This window comes from Rutidosis leptorrhynchoides, chromosome 3, assembly GCF_046630445.1.
Source record: "Rutidosis leptorrhynchoides isolate AG116_Rl617_1_P2 chromosome 3, CSIRO_AGI_Rlap_v1, whole genome shotgun sequence".
Lineage (NCBI taxonomy): Eukaryota > Viridiplantae > Streptophyta > Magnoliopsida > Asterales > Asteraceae > Rutidosis > Rutidosis leptorrhynchoides.
The window spans coordinates 478,289,300-478,298,234 of NC_092335.1; the positions used below are offsets into that span (position 1 = coordinate 478,289,300).

At 35.7% G+C, this 8,935-nt stretch overlaps 1 pseudogene; it reads right to left on the minus strand.

Annotated features, from left to right (window-relative positions):
• Positions 1-5,554: 5,554 nt before the first annotated feature.
• On the minus strand, positions 5,555-8,043 carry LOC139898145 (uncharacterized; annotated as a pseudogene).
• Positions 8,044-8,935: the final 892 nt, after the last annotated feature.

Here is an 8,935-nt window from a genome sequence, read left to right on the forward strand (position 1 = left end):
AAATTTATGTACTCCAAATTTCTACGTATAAGCCTTCCGCATTGAATTCAACTTCTAATTTTCATTGGAAGGGAATTGGGTATCTTATAATTAGACATTTATGTGGACTTTAAACCCATCCCCACAGCAGACTTGTCAACCAAGTCTCTTGCCAATCCCTTCATCAAGTGATCAGCTATATTCTGTTGTGACCTCACGAACACTATAGAAATCACCCCATTCATGATGAGTTCACGAATCATGCTATGTCTGACACCTAAGTGTCTAGACTTTCCATTGTACATCTGGCTATAAGCCTTTGCCAATGTCGCAGCACTATCACAATGGATAGACATGGGTGCTATAGGTTTAGGCCATAATGGTATCTCATGGATCAAGTTTCTAAGCCATTCTGCTTCTTTACCAGCAGCAGCTAAAGCAACACACTCAGATTCCATCGTTGAGTTGGTAATACATGTCTGCTTCTTAGAAGCCCATGAAATAGTACCTCCCCCAAGCAAGAACACCCAACCACTCGTTGAAGAATGATCTTCAATATTGGTTATCCAACTCGCATCAGAATATCCTTCTATTACCGAAGGAAACCCATTATAAGATAAACTATAGTCCATAGTTTTCTTCAAGTACTTCAGTACCCGCCTAATTGCTTGCTAGTGATGAGTACTAGGATTACTAGTATATCTACTCAGTTTTCCTACAGCAAAAGCAATATCCGGCCTTGTGCAAGTCATGGCGTACATCAAACAGCCAATCACCTGAGAATACTCAAGTTGTGATACAGCTTCACCTTGATTAGGCATAAGCTTCTCACTTGGATCAACAGGGGTACTCACAGGAGTACATTCAAAGAAATTGAACTTTTTCAACACCTTCTCAACATAATGAGATTGACAAATCGAAATTCCTTTGCTTTCACGTTTGATCCTAATGTCAAGGATAATGTCAGCCTCCCCCATATCTTTCATGGAGAATTTTGATGACAAAAATTCTTTTGTTAAATCAACCTGACTTTGGTCAGTCCCAAAGATTAACATGTCATCAACATATAGACAAATTATAACTCCTTTACCAGAATCATCAAATTTGCTATATACACATTTATCTGCTTGGTTTAATTTAAAACCACTAGATAAAACCACTTCATCAAATTTCCGATGCCATTGCTTAGGTGCTTGTTTCAAACCATATAAGGACTTCACAAGTTTGCACACCTTGCCTTCATTACCTGACATGACAAAGCCTTGAGGTTGGTTCATATAAACCTCCTCATCCAATTCACCATTCAAGAATGCTGTCTTCACATCCATCTGGTGAATAACCAGATTGTGAATTGTAGCCAAAGCAATCAACAGTCTAATGGTAGTGATACGTGCCACGGGAGCATAAGTATCAAAATATTCAATTTCAGACTTTTGTCTAAAGCCTTGAATGACTAACCTTGCCTTGAACTTTTCAATAGTTCCATCTACCTTCATCTTCTTTTTGAAGATCCATTTGCAACCCAAAGGTTTGCAACCAGGAGGTAGATCAGCTAACACCCAAGTGTTATTGCCCATGATAGAATCCATCTCATCATTAATTGCCTCTTTCCAGAATGCAACATCCTGAGACCTCATTGCTTCATCATATGTTTTAGGATCATCATCAACATTGAAACAATACGAATATTGGGTAGAAGCATCATCCCTAGAACCTTCAATTAAGTATAACTGAAAATCAGGTCCAAATGATTTAGGTTTCCCTTTTCTTTTGCTTTTTCGAATCTCAAGTGACTGATCAACAGCCTTTTCAGAGACTTCATCATTACAATCCTTATTGATTCCATTGTTACTTGGAATCATATCCTTTGGTCTAGATATAGATGAAAATCGATTTTCATCAAAGATTGCATCCCTTGATTCAATCACAGAATTAATTGAGACAAACTCATTAGGCTCTATAACATAGAACCTATACGCCTTGGAATGTTCAGCATATCCAATAAATATGCAATCTATACCTCTTTCACCCAAACTTTTCTTCTTGAGATCAGGCAGTCATACAACAGCCCTACAACCCCATACCCGAAGATAGTTCAAGTTAGGTTTTCTTTTATTCCAAAGTTCATAAGGTGTAATCTTGTTCCTTTTGTTAGGAACTCTATTAAGCAAATAACAAGCTGTTAATATAGCTTCTCCCCAAAATCCCTTACTTAAACCCGAATAGGATAACATGGAATTAACCATCTCTTTGAGGACCGTATTCTTCCTCTCAGATATACCATTTTGTTGTGGAGTATAAGGAGCTGTGGTCTCATGGATAATACCAACGGATTGGAAATACAATTGGTCAATGTATTCACCTCCCCTATCCGTTCTAAGTCTTTTAATCAATGCCTTTTGTTGTAATTCTACTTCAGTTTTAAATATTTTAAATTTATCTAATGCTTCATTCTTAGTATGTAACAAATAAACATAGCAAAACCTAGAAGCATCATCAATAAAAGTCACAAAATATTTCTTGTTCCCTAAAGTAGGAGTTGCATGCAAATCATATAAATCACTATGTATTAATTCCAAAATCTCAGTATCTCGATGTATATTTTGAAAAGGTTTCTTAGTGATCTCTGTCAACATACACGTTTTACACTTTTCATTGTTCATATCAAAGACCGGTATTAATCCATCTTTAGACATATCTTGCATTCTTTTAAAGTGTACATGTCCTAGTCTAGCATGCCAAAGAATAGAATTATTTATGCTAGTAGTAGACATACAAGCAATATCAACACTTACATGTTCAATGTTTAGTCTAAACATTCCATTACTCAAATAACCAAATCCAACAAATAAACCATTTTTAGATAGAACAAACTTGTCAGATTCAATAACTTGCTTGTAACCACAATTATTCAACATACTACTTGAAACCAAATTTTTCCTAATTTGTGGTACATGCAAAACATTAAACAAAGAAACAATCTTTCCAGAACTAAAACTTAAATCCACACGACCACGTCCATGAATAGAGGCTGTTGACTCATTTCCCATATGAAGAATTGATCCATCAGTCACCGACTCGTAAGTCTTGAACCAACATCTATCCTTACATACATGAATAGTAGCTCCAGAGTCAACCCACCAGGCAACATCATCATCCTGCACAAAACAAATCTCAGATATATACGAAACATAATAATTCTCAATTGAATTATTAAATATATTCTGACCTTTCGGGGCTTGGTTGTTCGAACCATTGCCCGAACCATTTGTGCTAGATCCCTTAGCATTGTTAGTGCCAAAAATAACCTTGCAATCCCTCTTCAAGTGTTCAGATTTACCACACTTCCAACAAGTCAATTTAGACTTCTTATTAGGATCAACTTTGTTATTACCTTGATGTTTACGTTTTCCCTTTTTGTCATTATTACTAGTGAACTTTTTATGTTCCACCATATTGACAACAGACGTACCAGCAACTTCGTTGCTCTTTGGCTTGTCATTATCCTGCAACGTGAGGGGTTCCTCAATACGCAGATGACTACCCAACTCAACAAGAGTTAACTCCTCCTTCTTATGTTTCAAAGAATGTTTAAATTCTTTCCAAGATGGAGGTAGTTTATCAATTATGCTTGAGACTTGAATAGACTTATCCATGTTCATCTTATGTTGTGTGAATTGACCAAGTATACGAATGAGCTCATTGAATTGTTCCAAGACCGGTCTAGAATCGACCATCTTGTAATTATTAAAATTACTCACAAGGAACTTTTTACTAGAAGCATCCTCAGACATATACTTGGTTTCTAAACAGTCCCATAGTTCTTTAGCAGATTCAACATTTAGGTAAATATCAAAAAGGAAATCAGCCATACCATTGAGGATTAAACCTCTAGCGATGTAGTCATCGTTCTCCCACTTGAACCTTTTCCGAATTTGTTCAACAGTGGCATCATCACCATGATCTTTAGGAATTGGTGTGCTGAGTACGTACACCACACTCATGCTGCTCAGAAAGAAGTGCATCTTCTTTTGCCATCTCCTAAAATCAATTCCCTTAAACTTATCAAGTTTAGAGAAATTCGCCGTCATGTGTTTCATCGTAGCCGCCATCGATTATAACAAATAATTACTTTCGATTGTTGGAGGTTTTATTGAAATATCGTGCAGGGTAAAATAATCGATAGCCGGATAAATCACTGAATCGTGGTATCACTTTCTGAAAGTAATTATTCGACCCTTATTGCCTGGGTTACACGAATATCACTTTGGGATAAGACAGAGATTAGTTCTTGTTATTGGCAGTAAACAAGAACTCTTTTGCATAAGAGTATTAAGGTATTTTTGTATCTATTTTTTCTCATGAATGATAGTCCTTATTTATAGGCACCAAAAAACAAGTATTATTCCACGATGGAGATGTTTCACTAACTAATTTCCTTTTCAAATCTAAAACAAATCCTTTTCATAAAGTTGTTTGTTTTATTTCCAACAACCAAATCAAGTCCAACAACCAAATCAAGGAAATCGATTAAATCCTTTTCATAAAGTTGTTTGTTTTATTTTCACGATGGAGATGTTTCACCTAGTGCAGGAATAATACTTCCGTAATCACTCAAATTTGTGATAATGGAAAACCACTTTCGGGTCCGGGTAATCTATCACTTAATGAGTGTACACTCCGTACCTCCTAACCCATTTACAAGTGTAGATTAAATCCCTCAATTACACTAAATTTCCAACAAAACCCGGATAAAAATCTAAAACCATTCCCATAGCCAGCCCTATACCCGTAGGCACGGCTTGAACCTGGCCCAATAATGATTTAAAATATCTTAAAATGGTTTTTAAAAAAGGGTTATAGCGCTAACAGTAATCTCGCTTCTCAAGTTAGAATATATAGGCATCATTCATATTAGGATTCCACTATCCTCTAGATGTGAAAATGCAAATTGAAAACAAAAGTTAAAATCGCTACTCAGGGAGTACTCGAATGAAGATCAAGTTTGACTTGGAATGACTTTGACCGGGTTTTGACTGATTTTGACCGATTTTCCAAGTAATCTCGATTTTTGAGGTTTATGACAAACAGAATATGATTGAGTGATTTTGACCGAGTTTTGACTGATTTTGACCACTACTGATGATGTCACATTAACTGTCTTCATTTTGCATGAACTTTTATGACAAACAGAATGATGCACTACATGCCTACTTGGCCATGTGAACTTTTGACTGCAAATAAAAACTACCATTAGTGTCATTTTGCATACTCCATAATCCTTATTCCACGTTGTTGGAATTGGGTATTGTTGTTATCGTTGTTGAGTGTCATTTTGCTAAAAAATAACCTGTCATAATTCAGTAGTAAAAACACTACTCCTTTTTAAAAGCTAAGAGATTTTTATTTATTACTCCGTAATATAATGAAGATGAAGATAGGCAGGGGGCACACCGAAGCCCGCAAGCAGCAGACTTTAAACAACCGAAACTACCTAAAGATTACAAAACCACCCTACCAAACCACTAGATTTTGCTTTTCGAGAAGTTAATATGTAATCTGGAAACGTCACTGAAGCATTTAATAATGTAGATCAGATGATGTCACATTGAGATGTCTTGTTTCTGGGGGGAGTAGAACAAAAAAGATATTTCTTTCAGTTTTTGTTCCAATAAAATGTTCAAAGCATCACTATCAATCTTAAGCGTACCAAAAGGAGGGAACTTTGAAATTTCAGTATCAAGTTGATCATCTTGAAACTTCAGACGACCATTCACCGATGGTTGACCCGAAGGCTCGGATTCAGACACTGATTTCTTAATAGGGTAAGTAAATGTAGCTGATACAACATACCATTTTTCCTATCAACAGACTCCCAATTTGAAGATCCATCTATAGTTATATTACATTTTACAAACCTTTCTTTTTCCTTCAACAGTAATTTGTTAGTAGTAGCAGTACCAACAAAATTGTTATCACCATCAGTTGGCCTTTTCTTGCCAGATATCATAAAGCAGATAACCAAATAAGAAAACAAGTACTCCAATATGAACTCCCAGAAACAAGAAGAAGCCAACAATAGACATCTTTTTAAAAAGTTTGCAACCTCAAACTGCCACGACATAAAATATTTTATTGACTTCTTGTATCTTAAAAAGTTTCATTCTGCCTCATAAATCCCAATTCAATCATCATATTTTAACAGTATGTTCATAATTAATAGACGTTTGCTTCTTGATAACTTGCAAGCGTTAAAGCAATTACATACATACAAAGAAGATGGTTAGCTACACATCCTTCAACCACGACAAATATAAAATACTTAAAAGTTGTGAACTGAGTTAACATTATCCAATGACCTTTTCCAATCATTTCCCTGGAGAAATGCTCCTAATGAGGTTATCACCAATGAGGTTATTCGTAAGTTTCCATCAAGTATTTTGGCACTAGCCGACGTATCAACTCAAGCAACGTATCCTTCAATGAATGATTTGCTATGTGATTCACTAACAATTTTAAGGTCGTAACATCAAGTGAGTAACTTCTTTCTTCCATTTCATGTAAAAGCATCTCTACATCATCATAATATTGATTTTCTAGATATCCTTGCAGAAGAACGTTGTATGTAACATCATCCGGCGGACACCCACTCTCACCCATTTTTAGAAACAACTTATTTGCATCACTCGGTAGACCTTCCTTACAAAGAGAACTAATCATCACACTATATGTTTGAATATTAGGTTTCAAGCCTTTATTTTTTAGGTCCTCAAAGAGAAACCTTGTGATATCAAACTTCTCGCATTTGCTTGCACCATCAATCAGGATGCTATACACAACAATATCTGAATTAAGCTTGCTATTACCCAACAACTTGAACAAAGAGAATGCGTCTTCTACCCGATTGTTGCTGCAAAGACCCTTTAAGATTATTCCATAAGTTAGATCATCAGGAAATTGACCTTGTGCAAGCATCCCAACAACGCCCAACACTAAACAATCCTTGGATCATGGTGCTGTAAGTGACTTTGTTACGTTTCAAACCTACTCTTGCCATTTCAGAAAACTTATCCATGGCATTCTCTATCATCATGTTCTTGCAATACCCATTTATTAAGCTATTGTAAGTGACAACATTAGGGACGAAATGTTTAAGTGACATTGTATCAAAAGTTGTTTCAGCTTTGCTCATTTCACCTCGTAAACAATAACCATCAATAAGTGAATTATATGTTACTACGTTAGGAATCTTTCCTCTCTTAATCATGATGTTGATAACAGCTTGTGCTTCATCAACTTTACCGTCTTTGCATAATGCATCCACTAATACACTGTAGGTTTGCACATTTAAAGTGATCCTTTCATCCTCCATTTCTTTTAGTATGTTGCAAACATCATCCCAACGACCTAAGTTACAAAGACAATGAATCAAAGAGGTGTATGTAACGACATCTGGTAGAATCCCTTTGTGAAACACCATCTCCTTGAAAAGATCAAAAGCATCATCAATCATTTTGTCTTTGCAAAGACCGTCAATGATGGTGCTATACACAACGACATCAGCTTTATGACCTCTTTCATCCATTAGCCTAAGCAAACGAATAGCAGTAACATTGTTTCCAATCTTACAAAGTCCCTTAATCATTGTGTTATACGTAACTACATTAGGCTCACAGATATTTTGTTTAATAAGCTTTTTGAAGAATCTCTCAGCTTCAAGAATCCTATCTTCTATAACAAGTCCATTTAAGAGTGTATTATATATCAATACATCTGGTACAATGGCTTGTCTGAAGCAAATACCTAGAAGTGAAAAACCGTCATTGGTACGGTGCAAGTGGCAACAACACGTGATTGAAATACTTATAGTGTATTTACTAAGCGGAACACCAATTGAAGACATGTGTTTGAAAAGATCAAGTGAAGAAGAATAATGTTTCATTCTGGTGACAGCGGTCAACAACTGACTGAATTTAATCACAGATGGCAGAGGTCTTCTCTTAGACATTTCATCAAACAGATTGTAAGCATCATTCAAGTTGGTAACTTTTTGATACAAAGATAGAGGGCGATCACCATAATTAAAATCATTATGAACTGAGGAAGAATTGGAGTGGAAATAAGCTGCTAAAAATGTACTATGAGGAGGAGGAGGAGGGTCAAATCGAAGACCTAATTGAAAGGAATGTGGAAAAGGGGTTTCAATGAAAGTGTTGGTAGGAGAAAGATTACCCGTAAACTTGATTAAAGAACTAACAGCAGGAGCAACATGATTTCTGCGATTCATCGCCATTTCCGGCACAAGAAACGGAGCTCAACCTAATTCGAGCCAAAAACTCGTTCTCTGGTTACCTTTATTCACAATAGTACTGCCCACTAAAATCTTTATACTACTCCGTATATCTTTTTATTAGAGTTGTTAAAGTAGAAGATGTACACTTCCGTGGAACAAATCAACAATATTAATGCAACTGTTAAAATATACAGTATAATGGTTACTTTCTACATATATACAATCTATTGTAAAAGCCCCAATTACTTCCCGATTATTCATTTTTAATAGCAATTTGTTCTATTCTTTAAATCATCAATTGATCGATAAAAATCGAATTTGGTAATCATAGTCGGTCAAATTCAAAATTTGTCAATATTTTAACATGAATTAATATTAATATTTTAATACTTATATACTAAAAGGGGATGATTTTCACACACTGTTTTTTGATCCTCACACACCCTTTTACCCTATTATTAGGGAGGAGTTCAAGTAAATTGGTGTGTGAGGATCAAAAAACAGTGTGTGAAAATCATCATCCCCCATACTAAAAGTGGTGGCCGACTTCGTAGTTTCAGTTAAATCGAATTCTCGTTTTGAGTTTGCGTTCACATTATAAACGGTTCCTCAACTTCAGCTCTATTTACACAACGGCCCCTCAAGTTTACACTTTTTTATGGG